The 27,101-nt window shown below is 48.0% G+C and overlaps 2 long non-coding RNA genes across 4 annotated transcripts in view; both read left to right on the forward strand.

Annotated features, from left to right (window-relative positions):
- Positions 1-11,335, forward strand: part of LOC135982585 (uncharacterized) — a 34,283-nt gene extending 22,948 nt beyond the window's left edge. The window contains exon 3 of the long non-coding RNA XR_010600006.1: positions 9,149-11,335. This is a non-coding gene — a long non-coding RNA (uncharacterized LOC135982585). The remainder of the gene's footprint in view (positions 1-9,148) is intronic.
- Positions 1-27,101, forward strand: part of LOC112059388 (uncharacterized) — a 166,003-nt gene that overhangs the window by 60,037 nt on the left and 78,865 nt on the right. For all 3 annotated transcript variants that reach the window (XR_010600005.1, XR_010600004.1, XR_010600003.1), the window contains exon 2: positions 26,654-26,770. This is a non-coding gene — a long non-coding RNA (uncharacterized LOC112059388). The remainder of the gene's footprint in view (positions 1-26,653; positions 26,771-27,101) is intronic.

Raw genomic sequence — 27,101 nt, forward strand, 5'->3', positions numbered from 1 at the left:
GGAGGCTCTGCAGCCCTCAGTCTGCGTCTGCACCAGAGACCTGCACCATTGTCCAGTTGCGCTGGATGAAATACAGACAGTCCAGTGCATTCATGCTGGTTGTCTGAGGTTCTTATCTGGCCCCCAACCCCACCGCATCTGAGCACCCGACACTGTATTTACCCTCACGTGGATAATGGCACTACCTTGCGTCCCCATTGGACAGGTGGGGAACTGAGGCAGAGAGACTGACTGAAGGTCTATGGTAGAGCAGGTGGAAGTGAACCCAGCTCTCCTGAATCCTAAGCCAGTGCTCTAGTCACTGGGTGATCCTTCCTGTCCAGCCCGACTCAGTTTAAGAACCTGTATCCACGGGAATAGCATTCTAAACCATTTCTGGAGCTGGCAGTAGCAGTGCATTGTGGGAGATTTTGCACATCATCATTCACCTTGGATAGTAGGGGGGAGATGTTAGCTGAACCCTCACCCAAGGCACTAAACCAGTCCCCGCTGAAACCACTTAGACTGAGCCACTTTTCAGACCTCCCGAAAGCCTCGTCCGCTCCCGCCGCTTCTTGAAGTGCTTGTCAGCCGGCTGTAGCACATTGATGTGCAGAGAACATTCTCGAGCGTTAAATCAGTCTGCAGAACAGTACATGCATCCAACATAGGCCAGGCTTCGATGCAACCCCATTGCCTTCAGTGGAACCGAATTAACAATAATAGCGATGCACAAGGAGGAGCAGACGGTAGCTGCCTCTCTCTGAGCTGTGTTGCCTCCACTGTACGACTGAAGGGAAAAAGCAATAAAAACTTTTCTTCCCTCACTGAAGTCAGTCAATAAGGCTGGAGCAGAGCTGTTAATCAGAAGGTGGCATCTCTTTTCTGAATGGAACCGTACTCTAGATCGTGTTGGTCCAAGGTTTTCAATCAGATCGAGCAGTGGTTTTCAAACTTTTTAGGCCATGTACCCCTTTCCAAATAATGTAGTCTACCACGTACCCCCACCTGAGATAGGGTCACAATATACCTATGAAAATGGGGCGGGGGGGAGGTCTGTAAGGGATAACATAATGCGTTTTCTGCCATTGCAGGATTTTTCTTGTGTACCCCCTGATGTGAGCATGCATACCCCCGTTGAAAACCACTGAACATACCCCAGGTGGTCTGCATTCCCCTTAATCCTGTTATGTGTTAGTGGGAGGGGAGGGCGGATAAGTATGAATTTACCAGCCAAGAAACTGATTTTGCTGCTTTGTCCGCTCTTTGCCAATGGGCACGCTCTTTCGAGGAGGAGGAGAGTGCCTTCTTCCTCCGGAGCTCAGCAGCTGTGAGCACGAAGGCTTTACGTGGCACTGGCAAGTGGGATCAGATGAGGAGGCTGGTATTGCAATGAAATTTGGGATTTCCACAAAGAGGGCGATAAATGACTGGTGTGACATTGCTCTCCATGTGTTTTATGGAAATATACAAATGAGTGTGACTGTAATGTAACTGGAATATGCTTCATGCAAAAGGTCTCTTGTAAGGTATCATTACAAAGCTTATAATCTACTGAGTGTGTTCATCCTATTTGTATGTATTTAACATTCTTGCATCTAAAACTAGAAATATGAAGTATAACTCTAAAGTCCTATTGTAATTATGCAAAGCGTGGGCCATTAATGGTGCTTTAGAATCTTGATGGCACAATTGTAAATGGCTCTGTTTACTTGTAAGCCTTCCTGGGTTTGTGTGAGTCAGGCCAGAAAGAATGGAGGCTTGGGGTCTCACAGGACATGTGACCATGTCACCTGGTACTGGAATCCATCTTAAACCTGGTGCTTTTCCATTTAGAAGGAAGGGTGGGGATCCAGAGAGACAAAGGATTCCTGCCTTGTGCCAAAGCTATAAAAGGGGGTGGAACAGAACAAAGGGGGCTGCCAGTCATGAGAAATTCCCTAGTTTCCACCTGAGCTGGAACTAACAAGGATTGTACTAGGGGAAAGGATCGGGCCCAGACTAGGAAGGAGTCTAGTTTGTGAAAGAAGCTTATTGGAACATCTCTGAGGGTGAGATTTACCTGTATTCAGTTTCTTAATGTATTAGGCTTAGACTTGTGTGTTTTGTTTTATTTTGCTTGGTAACTTGACACCACTTAAATCCTACTTTTTATACTTAATTAATAAACAAAAGTGATTGTGTTAACCCAGAGTAAGTGATTAATACCTGGGAGAGCAAACGGCTGTGCATATCTCTGTTACAGAGGACGGACAATTTATGAGTTTATCCTGTATAAACTTTATACAGAGTAAAACATTTATTTGGGGTTTGGATCCCATTGGAGCTGGGTGTCTGGGTGCTGGAGACGAGTACTTGCTGAGCTGTTTTCAGTTAAGTCTGCAGCTTTGGGGGCGTGGTTCAGACCTGGGCCTGCGTTGCAGCAGGCTAGTGTGTCTGGCTCAACAAGACAGGGTTCTGGAGTCCCAAGCTGGCAAAGAAAACAGGCTCAGAGGTATTTTCAGCACATCAGGTGACAGTCCCAAGGGGATCTCTCTGACCGAACCCGTCACAACTGGGTTTGTCAGGAACTGTCCGGGACTGCTTTTCCTCATTCGGGGACTGATTGTGAATCCCACTGGGAAGCAAATCCATTGAAATCACTGGGACTAAGTACATGCTTAAGTGCTTTGCTGAATAGGGACGGGATTACTTACCCGCTTAAAATTAAGCATGCGCTTATGTGCTTTGTTGAATCAGGACCTTGTTAACCCTCCTTTTATGGCTCTTAGAGCATGCTGATCAGTCACGTGTCAATAATTGTGCTACAGACAGTACAGATCTGTGCCCATCTTGCATTTTTAACTGGCTTCAGTAACAGTTAAAGCTGACCATTAAAAATGGTTCACAAGAGAAAAATTAGTGGCTTTATCACTTTGGGTTGACATAGTGTTTTTGAAATGGGAAAATCTTTTTTTCCTCCTAAAAACTCCTATCCACTGTTGAGTAAACAGCCATAACTCTATGACCGTCAGCCCAGCTACACCTACTCAAATTGCTGACGGCTGCAATTTCAGCTTCAAGCTTGAATACCCTAGACACGACTTACTTGGTAAGCAAGGCGTGGGTCTGATTAATGATCTCGACTTGCCAACCTCACTATTCAACAACTTTTATTTTTCTAGTTCTGTAACCACCTAAGCAAGTTTCACCATAAAATATACAAGGCAACAGAGTCAAATGAAAGGGATGTTGCAGATACACCAGAGTCTGACTGGCCTAAGCTAGTTTGCTGCAAGCAAAGCAAACGATTGCTATTCATTTCATTTCGTGTGGCTCCAAAACATTCTACAGCTAATTCAGGCATAGGAGGGCCATGTGGTTAGTTGGTTAACCAGCTACAGTATTGTACCTTTCACAGATGGAACATTGCACTTAAAGGTAGGTCTGTATTATTGGTAACTGTGGGCTTGGTTCTTGCTGCATTTCATCACTCTCACTCAAGTGTACATCTCAACTGCTGACATGTCTTCATGTGCGATCACAGATCTCCCTCCCCAGTTTGTCTCTGCCCAAGTTCCCATTTCAGCCCATCTGTCTGACATCGCTTCTTGCATGGGCTGTGGTCAAATCCAGCCTCACCAAACCAAAACAAGTCCTCTGGAATCTTTCCCACTCCCCCGTTCTGTTACTGTTCACAAACCCTCCATCTTCGCAGCCCCGTCACGTGGGATCAGCTTTGATTTCTCTCTCTCCTTTGTTGCTCATATGAAGCCACCTCCCAATCTTGCTGCATGTTCCTCAACAATGTTTCCAAGAGTTACACTTCTCTTTGAGCTCAGACAGATAGAGTACTCAGGAGGGGCCTATTTAACCCTCAACGCGTCATGTCTGAGCACCTCACAATCACTCATCTTGGTTTATCCTCACAACCCCATCACGAGGTATTATTCTCCTTTTGCAGGTAGAGGAACTGAGGCAAAGGGAAGATTACATGATTTGCCTAAGGCCACATAGGAAGTCTGTGGCTGAGTTGGGAATTCAATGCAGGTTTCCTGCATCCTAGTTCAATGTTCTAGCCACTAGACCAGGGGTCGGCAACCTTTGGCACGCGGCTCGCCAGGGTAAGCACCCTGGCGGGCGGGGCCGGTTTGTTTACCTGCCGCTTTGGTACATTTGGCTGATTGCGGCCCTCACTGGCTGTGGTTCACCGCTCCGGGCCAATGGGAGCTGTGGGAAGCAGTGCGGGCTGAGGGATGTGCTGGCCGCAGCTTCCCACCATCCCCATTGGCCTGGAGTGGCGAACTGCGGCCATTGGGGGCCGTGATCGGCCGAACCTGCCGACGTGGCAGGTAAACAAACTGGCCCGGCCCGCCAGGGGCTTTCCCTGGCGAGCTGCGTGGCAGAGGTTGCCAACCCCTGCACTAGACTATCCTTCCCATCCGGCCTTTTCTGAGTCCTAAGTAAATATGACCCAGTAAGAATCATTCCAGAGGAGAGTGAACTGTACACCTTTCTGGAAGAGGCTTTTTTCCTCTAGGGAAAGTGCTCCTTGCTATTAGAGAGACATGCGTTTTTCATGTGCATATTAGTGACATATCGGATCACAGATTTACAGTTGTTGCAAGAGGCATATGTGTAACAGGAACCAGCTTGTTTGTTTATTAGCTATACAGCAACTGTGAATTACCAACAACAATGCAATAATCTGAACCGTAAGCACATTGCATATGAGTTATCTGGAAGCTGATATGGGTCAGAGAGTGAATTTGGTATGTGCTCTATATTTTTATCTTTCTGCCATGCCAAACTAGTTTTGCTAATCTCCAACATATGTTACAGTTGTAAAAGGCTCATCCACTGTGCACAGAGCTGTAATACAAGGTATTAAAACAGCACTAAATTTTGATCAGTCATCAATGGTGAAGCCAGATCTTAAACATGATTTGCAAAAGGCAGTTGCAGTGCACATCTGGAGATGTACAGCACCTTTGTTGGTCTTGTAACCCTCCGGCACAAAGATTTCCAGGCAGGATGAATGGGGATTTTTATAACATGAAGTAGTGTTCACCGGGGACTCCAGCGAGGCTAGTAAACTCGTGATCGCGCGGAACCTAAACAAGATTTGAACCCAACTGGTCAGCAGCGGAAAGAAACTAACCCAGTGTGCCACGTAGTCCCAGCTTTTCCCTTTACTCCCAAGATTTTCTTTCCAGTCATTCATTGAAGCAGCTCATCTAAAATATGAGAAGAACTGCATGCCAAGCGCCGACAATGATACTGGCTGTACTGTAGCACATCCAAGCACTGCACACTCGTAGCTAAGACTGAGCTCCAGTTCGATGCTAACTGCCTTTCCCAGTTATTCTAATGTGCTCAACCGCATCTTTTTGGCTAAGGTTTTCCATGCCTTTTCCCAGTCTAAAGGTGAATTTTTGTTCTAGAAAAGCTTGACCAAGTCACTCTTGGAGTCCTTGAGCGATTCAAGGCTGGTTTTCCTCATAGGGTCGTATCAGACGGTTAGTGCTCAGATTAACTCAAAAGACCACAGATCAGAGGCTGCTGTGGCCGAGTTGCGCTCTACAGAGCAGAGCGGTTATTGCTCCCCTCACTCTCTGCCCAGCTGTTCCTAGAGCCGTCAAAGGGCTGCTCTAAACTACGCCGGCTGGCAGACAGTGCCTCAGATCTCTCCCCTTCCTGGGATGGGTCCCCTCAAAATGTGCTATTAGAGTTTTATGGGGGTGTTTTCCCATTATAATAGTATCCTGGGCATAGATACCCACTTGTTCTATTCTTTTTATTCTCTACAGGTTCTTGATCTGCCCCCAACATTGTAGTATCTGAGCACCTGCCAGTTGTGTATTAAGCGACTGACTAACACCTATCACGTATGGTTTCCTCTCTCTCTCATCCTCTCCCCAGGGGAGAATTACGTGTAGTGCCGTGTTTTGCTTGGGTAGGGCTTTGGTGTGTGAGTGGTTTTGAATGTCCATGCTCTGCTGAGTCTGTCTTAGCAAAGGTCACCTGGCCCTTGGAGCGGAAAGGGGTGAGATTTGGGATGATCGTTCCACCCTCAGGGGCTGCCCCCTGAACAGATGAACTTTACCCAAAGGGCAGAAAGTTCCATGGGGCCAAAGGAGTGGAGCTGGGAAGCCCGCTTCTCATCCCAGGCTGTAGGCTCATGGTGGTAGTCTTGAAAGGCACTGGAGGCTGGGGCTATGTGCATGTTCCCTCCGAGACCCACAGGCTCCCGTTCAGAGTGAGCAGCTGAGACCCCTCTCCCTCCCCCGTCCCGCTGAGACCGTTGCCTGTATTCAGTGCAGAACTCCCTGCATAGACAGTGGGTGTCAATAGGAGTGTTCACGGTTTGCCTCGGATGGCTAAATAACCATATTCCGCAGTTACTGCTCCTGTATGTACTGCCTCGTCCCGAGGGAACGTTACTGAGTTCACTAAGGCAGCAGAAAAGATTTGATGGGTGACTACTGGACAAGCACGCCCAGAACGTTGGCTTTGCCAGAGCCCAGCTTACAACATTTCTCCCCCAGAACTGGGAGCTGGAAGGTGGCAGGCCATCCCAGGTATCCACTGCAAGCATTCCCCTTTGCTTCAGGTTCCCCCCCGCCAGCCTGGCCAGCATGAAGCCAGTGACTGTTTGAACTGGTGAGGTTTGTGTGTGCGTGTGAACACGTTTCATGGGATGAAGTGGCTTCTGTAGGAAAGAATGAGTCAACGTTATGAAAATAAAAACCAGCAAGGCTTGCAGAAGCGAGTTCAGTGGTGTGCGTAACACTTTCACCTGCTGTCTTGCACGGTTCCAGACGCTCACTCTCTTCTGGGCTTTCTCCTGTGACGCGCTCGCTGCAGTATCAGTAGCTTGTGTGCTTCTGGGGGTCAGCAACTTGACGTGGGACAGCTGGGCCGATCAGCACCACTCAGGTTAGCCCTTGTTACTGGTTAGTATTTGTATTGCCAGAGTGCCTGGGAACCCCAGTCCTAGATCAGCTGGGGGCTGTACAGACACCGACCCAAGAGATGGCCCCCGGTAAGATGCAGCCGACTTCCATTCCAGTCCTGATTTAATCCCTGAGCCAGCAGGGAGGGTCGAGTCGCAGAGCTGAGCTTGGCTTTGAGAAGGGGAAATGTCGGAGTAGTTCAGCGATAATCTGTCCATCAGTGGCTAAAGTCCTAGGCCAGTGGACAGTAACGCCGCAGCCTAGGGATCTTTATCCACAAAGCAGGCTGCAGACTTTACCGAAAATAAAAACTCAAGCCCTTTGCAGCCAAAGGCTGCTTAGAGTTGAGCATGTCAGATGCAGTTGCAGCATCTGGGACTGTGGCATTTACTTAGTGAACCATAGTGACAGTTTCATATCACAGCTCGGGCGGGTCTCAAGGAAGCTCACCCCCACCCGGCTGACGAGAGCCGCAGAATGCGCTGTGAGGAAAGGCCAGGGAGGATGTTTTGAGGGATAGCTGCTGGAGAGCTACCCGAATGCACTACGCTCACTGCGCCTGAGTCCAGAGAGAACCTGCCTCTCCGCCATGTTCTGGGCTCAGCTAATCCCAGTGCAGTAGGCTCCCTTCTCGCCTTTCGAAGCCAGGCAGCTTCAAATCCGCAGGCCCTGGTGCGTCCCTGGCTGCTTTCCCCAGAACGCAGGTGGCCGTCAGGCGTTGCTCCCATCAGACTGAAAGCTACCCCTCTGCTTTCTGGGCCGAGAGTCTCCGAGCCTTGAGAGGGATTCCTCGATCCTGGCGTGGCAGGTCTGCTCGCAGACCCCCTCAGTTCAAGAGGGATGCAGTGCGAATGGACTCCCAGCTAGGCAGCATGGAGCGTGGGAACCTGCAATGTTGACTGCAAGGTTTGACCCTGACTCGGGTGCTGGAGTCACTGCTCTTCCCCTCACTGGGCTCAAACCTCCGGAGAAGTTCTTGAAAACACAACTGAGCAGCACCCAAAGCAATTCGTGCTCCAATTCCACGCCCACCAGGCCTCTGAGCCAGGCTTTTCGCAGCTGAGGGGTTCTACTGAATTCGGAGCACCCGCCGGGCCATTAGTCAGAGCTCTCTGCTAAGATCACAAGGCTTAGATGTCATGGGGGCCCCAGCTGTGCCCAAGAGGCTCCAGGCTGGCAGTGTGCACGTTGGCACCCAAAGTGGCTGTTGCCTGATAGTGCCGGGGCAGCCTTCCTGGCGGTTGGGTAATTTTCCTTTCTCCGCTGCATTATCCCCCTCTCTTCGCAGACTGGAATTCTGGAGCTGCAAAGAGATTGGGAATTTACTCTCTACCCTGTAGTCCAGAGTTCTCTACCCAGAGAAAGCACCCCCTTGACATGGGCAGCAGGAAGCCTAGAGCAGGACAGCAGCAGAACTTAAAATCCATCTGGGTGCTCATGCAAACGTTAAGACATTATGGCCAACATTTTCAAGGGTCCCCTCGTTTTAGATGCGCAGCTTGGAACACCCAGGCCTGAGTTCCGAGACATCGAGCACCCATGGAGTGGGCTCCCAGACATCCAGACACTGGGTTTCCATCCAAACGGTCCAGAAACCTCCCCGTTCTAGTCCCCACTCTCTCAAGTGGATCGTTGGAAAACCAAACGTTCTAGAAGAGGTTGAAGCTAGAGATCTGAAAGACAGCTCTCCTTGCTGTGGGCACCAATCAGGATGATTGTACTTTGTCTTTTTCCCTTCCCCTTCCACCAGCTACTTGTCTCTTTTTTAGATTGTGGGTCTTTCTGTCAGGGCCTGTCTCTTCCTGTTCATGGTAGACAGTACCTCGGGCACTGCAGGTGCTAACCACAATACAAATAAATGAATAAGGCGTGATTGGGTGCCTTGGCGTTTGGGAGATGTAACGAAATAGCATGGCTTTCGCTTTACTGCAATAAGTATCCAGTCTGTTATCAAAGGAAAAGAACCGCTATGTTGTAAGGACCAGTGTGTGGTTTCTGGTTCATGGGCTTCTATTCTGCATTTATGTAAAACTTCCCCCCCCCCCCCCGCCCCATGAAAACACAAATTTATGTTTAAAAGTCACCTAAAGTGTAGATCAAAACAAGCTGTGAGCCCCGCCCTCTCTGCAGAGTGTAGATTGCCTTTCAGTCTCAAACCCAAGTTTCTCTGCCTCCAAGTTCACTTTTGAAAAGATAATCTTTTCTTGACTACATGTTGTTTTATGCCTTGGCAGGAAATCCTAATACTCACAGAAGAAGGACTTCATGGATTTAAAGCCCTGGCGTTTCTCCACAGCGACGTGGGCTAGAATCCAAATTGGGTCAAAATGCCAAAAAACATTCCCCGTGTTTGCCCGAGGTTCACAGTCCTTCGGCCTGACTTCTTAAAATGGAGAAACTCTGGAAAGAACACTGTTCGAATCAGTCATTCCTAACCCATTTGGCAGCTCCAGGAATCAAACTACAGTCCCTCGAGTTCAATGAGATTAACATGCCAGCCCACTAATTTTCCTCCGAAGAGCTCTGGAATGAATATAATACAGCACGACAATGCATCAGCACCGATGTTACGACTGAAGTGGATTAGCAGGGCTTTCAGAAACTACCTCGCTCAGTTCTGTCTGGGATCAGCAAAAATGATTAAAACACTCAAATTAATCATTTTTATTAACTGGAGTGGAGGTGCGGGGCATAGGGGAAGAAGTGTTTAAAACTTCATTGTGCAATGAGACAAATTGGAGTTCTGCTGGCGGAATTGTCCTTGGGGCAGCATGATGTCATTCAGTTCGCAAAATAAAATGCTAAATGGATGGCCACAAGCTGCATGCACTTTATCACCACATCAAATGCAATAGGCCTCTTTGTTCCAAACCTCTCGGTGATGTGGAGGTGACTGATCTGGCAGATCATTATTTGGGGGGGCGAGGGGAGGGTTGTATTTTGGGGGAAGTGATCTCTCTTTTTTCCTGGCCTCCCAGCTGGAAAAGCATGCTATTGGGTTCACTGAGTCTGAAGCAATGACCAAGCACGTGTGGGCTCCGGATTCCACTCTGGCACCATGGGCCTCTCTCTAGTTACGCTGCACTTTTATTTCCTCTCTTTGGTGTCGGCAAATCTGATGCACACTCGGGTCTTCCAAATTTCCGAGCAGGGGTCAGGAACTTGGCTGAAAACTTCCTCTTCCTCCCATTGCATAACAGCTGGGAACCTCACAAACCCTGCTGCGTGCCCCAGAATGGTGCTCTCCTGGGGGTGGGGAGAGAGAGCTAGATCCTTTCCTGACCCTCCTGGGACAGCCTTTGAGTGAAGGAAGATAAATGTGCCAATTGGGAAACACGTGGTGCCTGCTTCCCCATGGCACTGCCCAGTCAGGGCAGCAAGAATTTGTTAGCACAGGTGAAAGGCACCAGAGGAACTGAATTGGAGACCATATCCTGTAAAGGATTGTGGGACAGGGTGGTGGTGAGAACTTGTGCTGGGTGGGAGAGTGCTCGGGCTGTTGTTCAGGGTGGTGGTGGTTGCTGGGTTAGGGGATGCTGATTGCAGGGGGATGGTCTTGTGGTTGAAGCACTTGACTCAGGCTCTGGAAATCTACATTCAGTTTTTAGCTGTGCCATACATTTCTTGGGTGACCTTGGGCAAATCACCGAGTTGCTCTGTCTCTCAGATCTGTGACCATCTGTACCCCTATATTCACCCTTTCACAAGACTATGATAAATTTTTTACAAAGTGTGCCTTGTGAGGTATCATTTGAAAAAACACATTTTACCAGGACAATAATGATCAGCGATTTATATGTGTGGCAACATTGCATGTAAAGTTATAGGATTCCTCTGTATGGTATTACCAGGCATGTTCCAAGTCTGGGGGAAGCAGCCACAAACCTGTTCCCCAGAGACAAAAAGCTAGCCAACGCCTCAGCCAAGTGTCAGCAAAATCAAAGAGACCATCACCTGGTTAAGTGGCCATTTTTTGGCAGGAAACATGATGTGGGTGAAAAATCTACATCTTGACAAAGAAACATGATGTGGGTGAAAATCTACATCTTGTAGACAAAGAAACAGCGGGCGGTTCCCAGCCACTCAGACTTTCCCTCTCCTGAACCTCAGCTGCAGATGATTCTCAAAGAAGCAAAAGAGCTGTAAGAAAGATTATTCTTCCCTCCCATCTACTCACGGCATTGACAGCACTTGAAGAACAACGGAAACAGTTTTGGATGGGAGGAGGGATCCTGACTGAAAGATTCTGCCAGTAAGACAGCTGGTGGACCTGGTGAGAGAGACCTTTGCTTTGAAGTCACTCTAGGCATTACTTGTGACTTACTTTCATTTTCTTGTAACCAATTCTGACTTTTATGCCTCATTACTTGTAGTCACTTCAAATCTATCCTTCTGTTGTTAATAAACTTATTTTATCTAGACCCGTGTGTTTGGACTGAAGTGTTTGGACTGAAGCTCCTTTTGGATCACAGGATTTGTACTTGTCATTTTCTGTTAATAAAATGATGGACTTTTATATGAGCTTTTGTTGTCCAGGAGAGGGCTGGGCAGGACAAGACGCACGTGTCTGGGGGAAGTCTGGGACTGGGAATTTGCTGGTGTTGCCCTGCAGTGCAATTCGGGGTGGCTGTCTGTAGCACTCTCGCAGTAGAACTGGGAGTGATTTAGATGCTGGAGGCTGGATGTAGACGGGCCAGGAGTGGCTGCTCTCAGAGTGAAGCAGTGGAAAAGGCACCCCAGGTTGGAGAAGTGAAGGGACACGACTGTCCATTAGTCCAGATTGTGACATTACCCAGCAGGTGCAGTGTGCACAGCCTCTTGAGGCCCCACATCCCCTCCGCTGAGAGCATGGAGGGGAGGGTGGGGGAGAAGACTGTACCTTTCCCTCCCCAGCCCTGGCACCTGCTGGATCCTGGAGACCAGGTGTCTTGGCAGGAGTTCTCGGTTTCCCAGGCAGCAAGGTGACGCCCCCCCCCCCCCGCACTAATGTCCCCACCAGACAGGAGCAGCATGGGCAGTGCCAGGGCAAAGTCTCACACACCTTGGTTCCCTGGTGGAGATGGGTCACCTCGAGGGACTCCTCTCAGCCTTTCCCTCTCTGCTTTAGCCTGCTGTCAGGGGGCCAATGGACTGGTGGGGGTGGCGGAGGACACGGAAAGTGGTTAAAAGATGGGGTGAGGTCTTTCACAGACCAGACGTATTTCACAGGATCCCGAGGGAGTGAAGTGAAATTCAGCTGGACCTGGGGCCTCAACTCCCTAAGGCTCCTGGGAGATCCCAGCACCATCTACTGTCCATCTTCTCTGAGGCTGTATGATCCCAGAGGTGGTTCTACCTTTCTGTTCCAGGCGTGGTTTCAGACACCACAGACAGACACAAATAGCCAAACAGCAGCATTTCCAACGGACAGGACTTCTTTGTCTTGAGATCTCGGTTGTTGGTATGTTAATCTGTGAAATTAGAAATAAAACGGGAAACAAACAAATAGCGACTAGGGGTGAAATCCTGGCTCCGTTGATGTCATTGGCAAAACTCCCCCGCACTTCAGTGTGGACAGGACTTTAGCCTGCTAGCTGCTAGTGGCCAGTGAGGCCTTTGAGGATCAGCAAAGCCCTCCTTCGAACAAGTGAGCCGAGAGCTTTGCCGGCACTGGGCTTTGTCAATCAGTGGGTGGAACAAAGGGTCTCCTTTTCATTCTGCTTCCTTCTCTGTACCTGACTGGGACATGGCAACAATCTTCCCTGGGTCATGACCTTGCCACGTTTCGGGTGAACCGGTGGACCTAGTGTAGAACCAAAACCTGAAGCCTGCCACAACATTCCCCAGGATCAGGGCCAATAGTTCGAGGGGTTTGGTTCTGTTCAGAAAGTCACAGCTGAATCATCTGTGCGGATCATTTCATTTTCCCATTCAGCGATTCTGTATGCTGGAGCGAACGGCAGCTGAGTGGCCAGGCATTCTGTGAACAGGTAAAGAAGTTTTGAAAGGGACCAATCCTGAGAATCTTAAGCTTCCTGTAGAATGGCCTGTGATAAGGAGAAGGTGTTCCTGTTGCAAAAAGGTGTAAAGAGAAGCTTTTTGAGGGGGGAGAACACTGCATCTGGTACGTTTTTTAATCACAGAGCCTTGATCTCATGGGGCTGGAGTTTGGCGTGGCAGGAGGCCAGCTGCAGACAAGAGCTGGCTCTTTGCTTCCCTTGTCTTTTTGGACAGCCTTTTTGAGCCAGTTTAAACTCCCCTCATCCTCTCCTTTGCCTGACCCGTCTTTGTCTTGATCTCTTTCATAGTCTCTTAGAGTCTAATTGTGCCACGCTTTACTCCGGTTGAGTGGTGTTTTGTGAGTTGTCAGTGTCTTACTACGCTGTGTGATTTCACTCTTGTGGGTTGGCTTAAATATTGCAGTTCTTACTGAACTTACATTAAAGCGGGTTGGAGCCCGAGATCTTTGTGATGGGCACTTTCAGAGAGACACGAGCGCACACCGTGCTTAGAACCAGTATGTCCAAAGAGCAAAGCAAATGCTTTTCGGAAATGGTGGTTTTCAAGGTGCTGCAGGTTTTGGGATTGGCACAGAAGCTGTCAGAGCAAAGCTGGTGGCTTCTGGCAGCTGGGCAGGGGACAGCTGGGGTTTTTGGTACTGCTAGGAGACAGGGTTTGGCTTTGTGGAGATAGACATTAGCTAGAAGCGCCTGTTGAAATCATCAGTGGAGCAGTAGTTAACAGTAGCAATGTTTAAAAGTGACCGTTAAATTGTCTGTTAAGTTACACGGTGCGATCTGCACCTTACAGACCTGGTTAGGCTGTCGGTTGTGCTTGGTTCAGGTTTCCAAGTTTTTCTTCACAGCCCTCGGGGACAGTGCGAGAGAGAGGTTTTTTTTTCCTGGCTTCAGGAGCACAATTCTGCTGTCTGGGGTGGGTTTGGAGGTCAGTCCCCTGGCTGCAGAACTGAAGGGCTTTGGGTATAGCCCAGGCGGGATTTCTGGAGGAAATGTGTTCTCTGCCAATGAGTGGCCAGGCACCATATGTATTCAATTAGTTGGGACCCCATCCAAAAACTGGAACTGTACTGTGTGAGTGCTGCTGAGATCCAACATGGGACCCTGGTGGACCATAAATGGCAGTCCTAGGCAGAGAAGCTAGCATTTATTCTCTGCATGGACAGGCAAATTATATCTCCATGGCTCCTTCCCTGTTCAACGTTTAATGCTTCCTATGCAGCCTGTTAGACGAGCCAAGAGGGAGACCCCCCAGGCAGAGCTAGTAGGAGCTCTATGAAATTTGGCCCAGATCCTCAGAGGTATACAAGGGATCAGTGGGGGTGAGGTACCTAAATATAGGATCTGGGCCTTTTGCCTCCTTTGGAAAGTCTCCTTTAGCCTACTGGGAACTGCATGGATGCCTTTTAGAATGGCAATGATCATGTACTATTAATACAATGATCATGTACTTCTGTTCGATCATGTAAGATTTCTGCTCTGTATTTGGGGGGGAACAGATGATGTTGTCTCATCATATGGTGGTAACACTCCTTCCATTCCACTAGTATCTCCAGAGGATACTAAAGATCAGAGACTAAAGTCAGCTATTTTCAAATCAGCGGGTCTGGATACTGGCATCCAAAGAGTTTTTAAAGAGCTGGCCGAGGAGCTTGCTGGACCGTTAATGTTGCTTTTCAGTAAGTCGTGGTGCACTGGGGAAGTTCCAAAATACTGGGGAAAAAGCCAATGCCGTGTCAATGTGGTACAAGGGTAAACGGGATGACTCGGGTAATTATAGGCCTGTCAGCCTGACATCAATCCCAGGCAAGATAAAGGAGCAGCTAATACAGGACTCGATTCATAAAGAACTAAAGGAGAATAATGTAATTAATGCAGATCATCATGGATTTATGAAAAATAGATCTTGTCAAATTAACTTGATTTGTTTGGATGAGATTACAAGTTTGGTAACAGTGTTGGCATAATAGACTTAGACTTTTGTAAGGCATTTGACTTGATACAACATGACAGTTTGATTAAAAAAGACTAGAGCAATATAATATTAATATGGCACACTTTAAAGGATTAGAAAGTGAGTAACTGATAGGTCTCAAAACGTAATAATCAGGGTTGTTGTAGCCGTGTTGGCCCCACGTCTCAAAATGTAGTGTATTGTTATTGAGTCGATGTGTTTCCAGTGAAGTCCTGCAAGTACTGGGTCTTGGCCCTATGCTACTTAACGTCTTTATCAATGCCCTGGAAGGAAACTTAAACTCATCATTGATAAAGTTTGCAGAGGGCACAAAAATTGGGGGAGTGGTGAATCAGAAGAGGCGGACAGGTCACAGGTCACTGTGAATCAGGATTACTTGGGAAAGTGAGTGAAAGCAAACAATATGTGTTTTAATATCGCTAAATGTAAATGTACATATCTGGGAACAAAGAATGTAGCCATGCTTACAGGATCGAGGGGCTTTATCCTGGGAAGCAGTAGCTCTGGAAAAAAACCCTGGGGGTCGTGGTAGATAATTAGCTGAATGTGAGCTCCCGATGTGATGCTGTGGCAAACAGGCTAATGCAATCCTGGGATGCACAAACGGGAATCTCGAGTAGGAGTAAAGAAGTTATTTTACTTCTGTCTTTGGCACTGGTGTGACTGCTGCTGGAATCCTGTGTGCTGTTCTGGTGGCCACAATTCAAGAAGGGTGTTGATAAAGTGGAGAGGGGTCAGAGACGAGCCATGAGAACAATTAAAAGATTAGAAAAGATCTTTTAATTGTTCTAATCTTTTAATTGTTCTAAGATAATGTGTACATTATTATAATGCTGCTTTATTATAATGACAGACTCAAAAAGCTCAATCTATTTAGCTTGAGAAGGTTAAGGGGTGATGGTTACAGTCTAGAAGTATCAGTGCGGGGAACATGTATTTAATCATGGGCTCTTCAGTGTAGTAGAGAAAGATCTAACACGATCCAATGGCTGGAAGTTGAAGCTAGACAAATTCAGACAGGAAACAGGTGAGAATAATTTACCATTGGAACAATTTACCAAGGGCCGTGGTGGATTCTCCATCACTGACAATCTTAAAATCAAGATTTAGATATTTCTCTAAAATATCTGCTCTAGGGATTGCTTTGGGGCAGGTTTCTGGTCTGTGTTATCCAGGAGGTCAGACTAGGTGATCACAGTGGTCCCTTCTGGCCTGGGAATCTATGAATCTATTTGAATTTGTTTAGTTATGACCATCCCCAGCCTTCTCCATATATACCTTAGATTCAGAATAAAATGCAACGTTAAAACCACTCTGTGATGGCTTGAACTCTAATGTTGAGCGGATGTTTTCTGCAGCCCATGGAGCTGGGCATGGTATCCCAAAGTCACGCAGACTGGAATTCACTGGGCTAGAGTCTACTCTGTTACTCCTGCTGAATTGTACCTTACTGTGAGTGGAGTCTCACTGAAATCCACGGGGCTGCTCGGAGATTCAGATGCTGCAGAGTGGGAGAGTGGCCATAACTTTTATCCTCATTATTAGGGCAGTCCTTACTGCATAGAAACGTTAAATACACTGTTGGGGAAGGGGGGAGTTTGAGAAGGTCCATTAATTTTGGAATTTGGATGTGAAAGGGAGAAAATATTTCTTCCAGGTTCTGGTTTCCTCCATAGCAAGTTGTACCAATTATCAAAACTGGTTCTGCAACCGAGTGATCAAGGGTTATGTTATAGTGGGGCAGCAGCTACATAGGTACTGCTTACAACGTACATTGGAGCTCTGCCACTTCCCTTAGAGCTCCATGCACCCCCCCACCCTATGCCCCCCTTCCCTGTTGGATAGAATTTCTAGAGCTGGGCAGGAAATGGTTTTCCCCCCAGAAAATTTGACTTTTTTTTATTTTTTCAAATTGTGGGTTTTTTCCTGTTAAAACACTGAGAATCCCCAAACTAAAAATGTTTTTCAGAAACTGAAAAGGGCAAAATTTCCACCAAAAATCATAATGTTTGGGGAGTATGGCCAAAAATCTTCCGTTTTCAGTGGCTGTGAACTGCAAAATTTTCTGTTTTCACATTTTTGAGGAAAACACTATAAATTGAAAACCGATGTTTCCTGCAGCGGTATCCATTTTGCCAAAATCCCTGTTCCACTGTAACACGTTTTAATGGACAAAGTCTGACCAGCAATAATATCTTCCCCCTTTTACAAGGCCTAGCTTTGTTGGTAAATTACATCCTGATTCCTGGTCATCAGCACCTAACTACAATCATTTTAAAACACACTGAAATGTACACATTATCTTAGAACGTGCAAGTCAAGTTGGACACATCACACATGTTGTTGCAACATGAAAACAAAACAAAGTTGTGGGGTATTTTTAGATTTTAATTGTTTAAAAGAGAATGGGGATTTAAACATTAAAAGGACAAATTTGAGTCCTGTCGTAACAGTTTCACATCCAGCTGTAGCTTTGGGCACTGTCTAAACAGCATCCTACTTCACATGATCTGGATACTTTCTGCTGAGTAAGATCATGTTGTTTGTACTCTCGGAGAGCTGGGACTCTGAAGTGGCTATTAAGATCTGCGTAAGCTGAATAAACTTTGAATGCTCCTCCCCTGAGCCACGAGCTATCCTCTTGAGATGAACCATGTGTTCCGATCACCGAAAATAATAGGGATCCCATTTATATCCAGAGGAGAAATGTGGTGTTATACCGTGTCAATGACTGCAAGGTAGAGCCAATTACAAGGCAGGCAGAAAACTTTTAATAGAGAACTAAGCTAGGTGGCTTTTGGCACATTGCCCAAGGAGTTCTGGTCAGCATCAGCAAGTCTGCTGTATCCTTACTTGACTTGTTTCACAACATTTTACAAGGTCGTGGGGCGTGTCAGCAGCAGTCTGGGTTCTCACAGCCGGGATCAGCCGGGGCCTGGAAATGGACTCTCGGGCTTTGTGTGTGAACACGCAGGAGGAAAGGGAACTTTTCTGCTGTGTGTGGTCAGAGAAAAGGGCCACTTGGGGACTCTGTGTAGGAGTGGCAAGTGGACAGGAGGTGGCAAGAAGCCCTGTTAGCCCTGCCTCTGCTGACCAGCCCCTGCACAGTAGGGGAGCACCCTTCTCGGCCCCTTGCTCTCCTGTGCTAACCAGCTGCTCGTGGGAGACTTAGCTGCACCTTTGCACATGGAGAAACTACTAATGAGCACAGCTAAGGGAGTTTGCTTTGGAGCAGCTAAACGTGTTCCCTTGCTGCAGTGACGAAGAACGGCGCTTCCCGAAAGGAGTGCCAAGTCCAAACAAGCTGGGCAGTTCAGATCTCGTGTTCAGCCAGCCAGACAGCCCCTCGGGGCAGCAATTTCCCTGGATTAGAACCTGCAGCCGAGCCCTGGCTTTTGTACCCTGGGTGCTGCATTCAGCTGTGCTCTGCGCAGGTGCAGCTCCACCTGGGGTCCGTGAATAGGAGGCCAGGGAATGAAGACAGAAACCTGACTGTGAGCCCAGGTCTGTCCCGTAGCCTCAGTTATCCAGGCTTTGGGAGATGCCCATTTGCTGAGATTCATACCGACAGAGTGATGTCTCTCTGTCACGCAGACAGATCTACCAGAGACGCAGGGTCTGAAACGCCAAGCGAGAGCCAATCCCCATGTGATCCCTGGCTGATGAAGGGCTGTCCCCTGCCCTAAACCATCAGGAATCACTGGCCGAAGCTGTCGGAATGGGCAGGACGCCCTTAGGGCCTAGATAAGCCAGGAACGCCCCGATGGGACAATGCACAACTGGAGAGGAGCCGTCCTGGCACCCAGATTCCGTGCACTGCACTCCCCTCGGCTTCAGCAGCGCAGTAAGCAGCATAAGGCACATCTCCACCCCTTCTCCAGGGGAGGAATGGCTCCCGTTGCAAGGAGGTGGGCTGTGGAAGTGGGGTGTTCTCGGGGACGCAGGGTGGCTGGTAGCCAGAGACCCTCAAATCTTCAACCTGGTGCAGCCGCTGACCCGCTGTTGTTGCTGCTGGTGTGCTCCGGTAGCACGTGGGGGCCCCGAGTGGGCATGGTGTCAGGCTCTGTACAAACCTAGGGCCCAAATGTTATCCGCCTGTGTGGACCAGCAGGCTGTGTGCAAGGATCCTCCCTACCCCGGGGCAGCCTGCCCACGCGGGGATCACAGGAGCAGTCCCTCTACTTGCTCGTCCACGCAGGGCTCCGTGCGAGTCGCACCGTCCCAGTGCAGAAGAGCCGACAAGCAGCGTCAACGAGTGTGTGAGCGAGCGGGGGGAGGCACACTCCTTGCCAATGCCCTTTGACGGAGGAGAGACTCTCCATTCGCCAGCCAATCTCACGTGGGAAGAGAACTGTACAGGCCACTGCCTTGGGCCAGGGCAGCTTCGGGCAGCTGGACTCTCTCACGCTGGGGGTCTTGTCCGAGTACCTCCTCGGCTGGCTGGGAAGCAACTTCCATTTCCTGGGCCTCAGATGCAGCTGTAAACCTGAGTCTTACCCTGGCTTTTCTCTGTTCTGGGCCAAGCCTCCTCCTGCACTGGCCACGGGGCAGGCAGCCTAGGGACTGCTGTCTGGTGGGTGCTCCCCAGCCGGTGTCAATGGGGATCCTCTCCCCTCCCCTTCCCCCCGGGATTCCTGCTGGCTTGACGCCTCTCTGTGCACCACCGCTGACCCAGGCTGTGACTCCACAGCTACGGAGCGTGGATTCATCCAGGCAGCCAGATCAAACCCTCGTTCCAAATGATTTCTTGAGCTATATTTATTCGACGTCCAGTCTGTCTCCCCCTGCTGGGAGGGAGATTAACCGACCGTTGGGAGTTGGAAACAAAGGACCGTCACTAGAATTCAGTGCCAGCTTCCCCAGAGCCGATTCTTAAATCAAGGCCAAACCAAAATCAGAATGATACTTTGTGAAACTCGATCTATTTTCTCCCTTTACTGTAGTGAATTATGCCAAATTCCACTCTGCTCTCATCTGTGGTCTGTTTATATAGCTCTGTTTGTTTTGGTTTTTTGCTTGTTTTGCTTACTGTACGTTAAATATATCCTGCCGTGACTCTGGTCATAGGCTTCTCTTATTAACCCCAGTGGCGGGCGGGCGGACGACAGGCAATGTAAACTGTCCTGTGCGGCCGTGGGAGTTGCAGTGTGGAAAATGCCAGTGTTGTAAGGGTTAAGGAACGAGGCACTGGCCAGGAGACCGTGCTCAGACTGCAAATGGGCATGAAGCATTTGAAAACTGCCCTTCTTAATGACCTCAAACATTTGTGTAAATATTCGGCCTGTTTTAAAAAAAAAAAAAAAAAAAAGTGAAGGAGTTGAATGCATAAAGTCTGAGCTCTAGAAGAAGGAAATGTCCATTCTTGGTGCCCATTTCACTGATCGCAGCGTCCCATAAATCTACCAAGGAGACGGCCAAGTCGAGGCTATTAATGGAGCCAGCAGAAGTCCGGAGGGAAATGTAGCCCCGAACCAGCACAAGAAACGGTCCCGAAGGGATCTGAGCTCGTGCTCAGACCCCTGACCCCCCCCAGGCCGGGGCTGGGCGAGTGGTAGGGCAGAGCCATGGCAGGACGACACCATGGGCAGCACTCTCTGAGAGGGGGTGTGGGGCAAAGAGCCTTTGAAGGAAGGGAGAGTGACGTGGCGTGGATCAGGGGCCTCTCGTTGCTTTGAAAGGGACTTAGAGGACTGCTGAGGGCAGGGAGCTGTAATCCTGGGGACTTCCCCTGGGCTTGCTGGGGAGTTTCAGATTGACCCTGAGTGAGAGCAGAACATCACGGCTTGTTGTTATACAGCGTGTTGCGAGGTACAGATACTGCCACAAAGTGAACCAAGCTAGCTACGGCGCGACCATCCAGTCAATAACAAGAAGAAAAGATTTACTATCCCAGACCAGGCCTTTGTCCTTCTGGGCTCTGTGCTGTGTACACCCTGGAGAGGACCATGGGAACTCATCTGTTCAGACACTATTGTAAGCTCTTTGGGGCGGGGGCTGTTGTTTATCATATGTTTGTACAGCACCCTACACAATAAGGGCTGGATCTGGTTTGAAGCTACCGCCCTATAAATGGTAAATACTAATAATGCTGTAATTGTGGACGTGATGGGGGAAGAGGGTGAGATGTTCCTTTTTGATTGAGAAGGAGATTTTGTTCTCCTTGTTGTCAGAGCTTGCACAGCTCGACCTAGTGGGCATGAAGTAATGTGGGGGTCCTTTTGTAAGCTCATCTGCAGCGGGTGTCCGGTCATCGCCAGCAGCAATGAATCCTACAGGGTTATTCTACTCCGGGTAAAGTGTTTCCTTTATACTGGCCTGATTTTTACTACTTTTTAATTTCATCAAGTTGCATGTTTTTCATACTTAGAGACAGGACAAAAAGGGAATGAACTGATCAATTGTCATTCTACCCTTTATTGCTTGGAATCCCTTCATCGTATCTCTCTCCAGTTCTCCTTTTTATGTTAAATAATCCTAGCTATTTTCATCTCTCCTAATATACATAATTCCCAACACACTTCTGATGATCCTCGTTGCCCTTCGCTGGGCTATTTCGATCTCGGCAACAGCTTTCTTAACATGAAATAATCAAATCTGGAACCAGATAAGCGAGAAGCCATCTTCAATGTACAACATGTCACTATCTTAGTTTATGTATTCTATTTTACCTTTTTTTCCCTAATGCACTTGAGCATTGTGTTTGTGTTAGTAACTACTGAAATCTGTCCACAAGGACTCAAGCCTTTTTTCCAAAAAAGCTCTCAATTTGCAGAATCCATCTGGAATAGGAAATCTTGGACTCCAGTATTTCAGCCAATATATTTCACCTTCTGTTTATCCAAGTGACATGTCACCTGCTACTGTCCATTCCCCTAGTGTCTCCAAATCCACTCATGATGGACAGCCAAAAATGGAGGCACTCCAAAGCAGAAGTCATTTTAGAAGGTCTTTCTTTGTATTTGTTTTACTGGGAAGCACTGGGGCTATTTTTGCAGTTAGGCACAATATAAAGCAAATGCTTTAATGCAAGTTAAGGATAATCGTGAACAGTTACTACTCCCCTTCTCTGGTTGGCACTACTCAGACCTGGCCGGGAGTACTATGCTTGCAGGTCTGCAATAGAATCCAGAAATGGAGAATTTCACAAAATCATGGAAGAAGTTGCAAAGCAAAAGTTGTTGTGCAGAAAGATTTTGTGGTAGATGCTCCCTCACCCTGTGGCTTTCTGACAGCCTGCGGCAATCAGTCAGTCTTCTCACCCAGGGAAGATCTCAGTGTGGGGAGTTTCCTGGATGATGCAGATTTGAGAGAGTTGGCTTTATGACACACCCTTGCCCCATGACAGCCCTTAGCAATGGAAAGGCAAAGTGGGTGAGGTCATGTCTTATCTTTTCTTGGGCCAATGTCTCGTCAACAGAAGTCAGTCCAACAAAAGGTATGACTCACCCATCTTTTCTCTCTAATACCCTGGGACCATGATGGCTACAATGACTTAGCATTGGATGGATTTTGGGGGTGTGGCTAAGGGGGAAGGTGACCTGGAGATAGCCGTGCTGTGCTCTGGGTAGTAAGGGCCATTGGCAGTGGAACAAAAGCTTATCCAGTGGCTAGCAGCCCGCTCCGCACCCTCCATGCCTGCACTGAGCCATGGAAATGAGAACTGCGCCCTCGGAGCTCACCGTGTTGAGTGCAGAAAAAAGAACACAGCAAGGAGACACAGTAACTGCCTATCAGTACAGAAGGTGCTGTGACTGAGAGACCAGGGAGCAGTTAGCCTTATTAGTCAACAAAGGCAGAACCAGAAGGAAAAACTGGACCTAAAATGCAGCAGCAAACCTTTAGGATTAGAGATATGGGGAAATCCTCCTAGTCATTAGATGAGTGAGTCGAATGGAAGAGGCTGCATGAGGAGGCCGTGAATTTGACAGGCCCCATCTATCAGGGACGGCTTCAGGATAAGGAAATAAATTGTGGCACAATGCCGGGCGATGGGAAAGGTGAGCCACCAGAGCTTCCTTTCAGCACTAATGATTGCACGCCTGAAAGACCATGTCTCCCCAGCATGGTCGAACTCTGGCAAATGACCATTCAGGAGCTTGGAGGTCAGAGTTCCCAAGACACCTAGTTACTTGCCTTCTTTTCCAAACAGTGCCTGTGTGAGTGGGCTCTCCGACATTGTGCATCTCAAAAGTTTTCCTACAAAGAAATTTAGGACATGGCATTTCATATATTAAGGAGAGTACTGGGTAGCGACTTAAAATTTGCTTGCATAGTTGCCTTGAAAACATACAATCGCCTTAACAAGTTAATGTAAAAAAAGAGTGAATGAAAGTACAAGCTACACCATAATCGCTTTGCTCCACAAATCCAGCTATAATGAAACTGTCGTTTGCTATTGTTTTCCACTGTGCAGCTTGTTAAATTAGGGACATTTTTGATTTAATAAAACAGGTGAATACCCCAGCAGGGTGTAGTGGGAAATGAGAAACCCACTGACAATGTCACGTTTCCTTAGAGGACTTGTCAGATGCTAATTTTAGCTGATGCTCTCTGATGGCACATTTTTAATACTGCTGCTTCCTGGTGCGCCGCCTTATTGTCCAGTGCCAAGTACTGTTTGTGAATCCCAAAGCGAATGTTAGTGCAGAATTGGGGGGAATCACGCTGGAAGAGGAAAGTCTTCCCCCTCCACCCACCCCCGATCCCAACCACATTGTGGCGGCAGCACCAAATTGGGCTTTTTAGAGCCTTTTCTTTGCTCATTCTTAATGGCTGGGGAGTGGTAGGGCTGGCTATCACTCGTAATTACATAGTAATGCAGGAGTTAAATGCTCGTGGGGAAGATGTTAGAACATCTTGAGTTTGTTTGCCACTAATCTTGCAATGCTGGGTTCTTTCTTAATCCTCAACAAATGTTGTCCCCTTGACAACATATGTGGTAAAAAGTTATGATTGTGTGTGGAAAGAGCGTTTAGAAAGGGGCTTACTTTTTCCATAGCTAAACACATTGTTATCCTCCAAATTGTAATCTTATCATATTTAAGTTGTTCCACATAAGTAGACCTATGTATATTTTCAGTAGTTTCAGCTGAAACCTGTTAAGAACAGATGTGCATATGATTGCATGGCAATGATCCCTTACAATGTATTTTTCCATGAACAAACATTATTATTTGCTCCTTAGGGGGAAAGAGAAGAAGAAAGGAATGGAGCCTTCATTAAGGGGAATATTAAATTGAGTGGTTGGGCTTGTTACAAGCAGTGTTTATAAATAATTTTCAAATAGCCCTTAAAGGACGTGAAGCGTTTTGAACACAAAAGGGCTTTCTGGAGCAGACCTAAATAAGGCAGGGACAGGATTTGGGATACTTGCTTCTGTCTCTGGAGTGGCGGGACATTCCGATTGGACGCTTCCGGATATGCCACTCTAGAGCTGAGGGGCCGGTTGTTCTAATCAGGTGACAAGCAGGCAGAAGCGCCAATCGGATTGCACCAAAGCGGAAGGGCTCTTGGTCCCACCTCGGCTCTCCTGTTTCCCCCCCCGTTCTCACTCACAATAGGTCACAGATCAGAGGGTTAGTTGTGTTAGCCTGGATCTGGAAAAAGCAACAGAGAGTCCTGTGGCACCTTTAAGACCTAACAGATGTATTGGAGCATAAGCTTTCGTGGGTGAATGCCCTTTTGTGTTCAAGACGCTTCACGTCCTTTAAGGGCTATTTGAAAATTATTTATAAACACTGCTTGTAACAATAGGTCACAGAGTTAGCCAAGATGGGAGCGTTCCAAAGTGAACCACACTGAAAATAAACCCAAAGAGAGGGTGGAGAGTATCTGTCTCACTAGCAGGGAGTAGGGTGACCAGGGAGCAAATGTGAAAAATCAGGACAGGAGGTGGGGGGTCATAGGAGCCTATATAAGAAAAAAGACACACGAATCGGGACTGTCCCTATAAAATCGGGACATGTGGTCAACCTAGCAGGGAGCGTCTTCAGCCCAATGCTGGGCAGTTCTTGTCTCTCTATCCCTCAGGACTCCAGACTTTGGAGTGAGGCCATCTCTGATGTCTCCTGCCCTCTTCCCTCCGCTTGATTTGGTCTCTCCGCTAATAAAGCAGGCAGTAATGCTGCCAGACCAGCTCTGTGCTGAACAGAAACCCGCATGAGAGATGGGAGAGGCATTCTCTCAATGGTGTGGTGGGTAGGCCTTAGGTATAAAATTTTCAAAGGCTCCTAAAGCCCATTTTCACTTTTGAAAATAGGGTTAGGCCCTAGGGTCAAATTTACAAAGGTCTTTAGGCCCCTACAGATGCAGATAGGCGCCTCGTGGGAATTCCAAAAACACCTGAGTGAGTTAGCTGCCCAGATCACCGTGGAGGCATTTGAGGTTGATCGCGCTCAGTGGTACCAGCAATTGTGAGGGTGACACATCCTTGGCCGTCTCTCCGGATTCTTTGGCCACTATGACGAACCTGAGGTGAAGCCAGCTAGCTCCGTAGCTGCTCCCCTCTCCATCTCGCACACGCTCGTGTCTGTTGGGCCATTGGAAATTAAGCCCTTGTCGTGGATTGACTACTTTGGTCTCATTAGTGTTGGGGCATGTCTACCCGTGGGGTTGAGGTCCTTGTTTTGAGGGTCTGCTCTCAAAGGCCGATGCTCTGCGGGGTCGGTACGTTCCTGTCGTGAGGTGTTTGTACTGACGCCAACCAGCTGCAACACTCTGGTCAATTCTCCTTGTAGCTGCAATGACCAAAATTTTCTCTGCCAGACCAATGAAACCTTGCAGAAGGGCCATTCTGGTGTCACCGCAAAGGCTATTGGAACCAGAGAATCTCCAGAAGGACCCAAGGGAAGTTATTGGGAAAAGGCTTTCTTAAAAGAAGCTGGCAGTCTTCCCCTGCATGAGGCAGTCCACACTACTGAGGGCTTAGCGGGGTTTTATTATACGCTTTTCTCTCCAGCCCTCGTGAGGGTGGCCCTTGGTGTCTTTGCCTCAGAGGTCACCTTGGTTCTCAAATGACCTGCAGTAAATGAAGTTGGAGCTACCAGACAGATTGTGGTGTTTGCATATTTAATAAATTAAAAAATTCATTTTTAAAATGTAATGGAGCTGCTGCAGGCTCTGTGGGAAGAAGGCGAATCCAGGAGAACTGACGTCTGGAATGGCAAACAGTACATGGGCTCTTGTGCTCAGCCTGCCTGAAGTACAGGTCTCTCTGCCATGCCACCTATCACAGGTGTTCTTAGGGCGCCAATCTCACCCCAATGTTCTAATTTATATTTCCTTTTTCTACTCTGCTGGTTCACTGGGAGGAACACGGTACAGTGGGTTGCCTCAACTTAACACGGGAATAATGACACTCGCCCTCCTTTGCGGAGCGTAGCCATCCAAGCGAAGTAGAGTAGTGCTAGTCACCGTGATATTGGAGGCACCTGACCGGGACTCGAGCCCTGAGTTCTATTCCTGACTCTGCCCTGCTGGGTGGACTTGGGCAAGTCTCTTCCTCTCTCTCCGCTTCCCTTCCCACCCTGTGTCTGTCTTGTCGATTTCGATTGTGAGCTCCTCAGGGGAGGGATGATCTCTCGCTACATGTTTGTATGTAGTCTAGGCTAGCACCGTGAGACCCTGATCTTGGGTGAGACCTCTCGGTGCTATTGGAGTACTGATCGAACGTCTAGGTTCCACCGCACAGAGTTACAGCATCCGGCCCCTTTAAAAGTGAACACATGATTTGAAAATAGATTTTTCACTCCAGGCCTTTTCTTTTTCAGCTTGTCCAGATGAGAGAGAGCCACATTGCGTTCGGTTGCATCATACAATGCAAGCTGTGGGCTCCCCAGCACAATGATTACTTTCCCACTGTCCAGACATCGCTGAGATCAGAAGAGGTATGTGTCTAAAAATATCACCGTGTGATGAATGTACAAAGAGACCACCTTAGCTGTTTTCCGCATTCAAAAAATACAATTGGGCCAGATTCTCAGCTGCTGGAAGTCTGAGTACATCACATTACATGGGGGAGGAGGGAGTTAATTTATCATATGTACACTCCTATATTCTGCAGACATGATTTTAAATTAGGAAACTGCTCAGAAAAATAGGGTTTGGGTTTTATTTTGGATGTATTCCACTGAGCAAAGCCATTTTCCTCGCCCAGATATGTGAGAGGCCCATAACCAGCTCCTGTCGTTCACCCCTGAATGTTTGCAGAGAAAACTG

The sequence above is a fragment of the Chrysemys picta genome, chromosome 3 (assembly GCF_011386835.1).
Source record: "Chrysemys picta bellii isolate R12L10 chromosome 3, ASM1138683v2, whole genome shotgun sequence".
NCBI classification, from domain to species: Eukaryota; Metazoa; Chordata; order Testudines; family Emydidae; genus Chrysemys; species Chrysemys picta.